The sequence below is a fragment of the Penaeus monodon genome, chromosome 15 (assembly GCF_015228065.2).
Source record: "Penaeus monodon isolate SGIC_2016 chromosome 15, NSTDA_Pmon_1, whole genome shotgun sequence".
In the NCBI taxonomy this organism is placed as follows: domain Eukaryota; kingdom Metazoa; phylum Arthropoda; class Malacostraca; order Decapoda; family Penaeidae; genus Penaeus; species Penaeus monodon.
The window spans coordinates 32,841,895-32,842,605 of record NC_051400.1 but is presented as its reverse complement, the minus strand read 5'-3'; the positions used below and the strand labels follow the sequence as shown (position 1 = coordinate 32,842,605).

The following is a 711-nucleotide window of genomic DNA, read 5'->3' as shown; positions in this document are numbered from 1 at the left end:
GTAAAAGATTAGTATTTAAAATTCTTCCATATATATGTTATTGATGTTTTGAAATATTTGTTTGTGTCAGTCTGTTTTGATTCTTAATTGTAAGATTGCTACTTTTTAATCCATTTTTCAAAAGTTTGTTATCTTTTTTGGGGGACAGGTCTTTGACTTAGTTTCATAGATTATGTAATCTTCAGTTGCTTTAAAATTTGATGAAGTGCCTTTTTCTCACTTTTCTCTCTTAATTATATATTCTTTTTTATGTAATGATATTGTGAACATCTTAGGTCCCTTATATTTGTCTGTGCCTATATTATATAGTTTACGTATAAAATAAATTGGGATTAGGAATCCACAAAAACTGTACAGTGGTTTAGAACAAAAGGCTAGGAAACCTTACTTAGAGAGCTCTTTTTTTTAAGAATATGCAAGAATATGCACCCAACTAAAATATTCAGGGTATGTATATAATTATTTCTTTTTATTTTATAGAAAAATCCTGGCACAGTAAGATCACCAGAAGAAGACCGTGGCACTGAAGAAGTCGAGATGGACGTGAGTGTGGATGTTGCTGGAGCAGGTATTCTGTCCCCACACATCCCTCACATGTGTGCCTTGGCCAGCACATCTACTTATGCCTCTGACAGAGACATTAAACTTTGGGCAACACAAAGAAGAGGTAGATTGCTTGATTTGCTCCCAGTCAATAGAAACTTTGTTTAT

At 33.1% G+C, this 711-nt stretch overlaps 1 pseudogene; it reads left to right on the top strand.

The window, feature by feature from the left end:
* LOC119581967 overlaps positions 1-711 on the top strand; it is a 12,911-nt pseudogene that overhangs the window by 8,265 nt on the left and 3,935 nt on the right.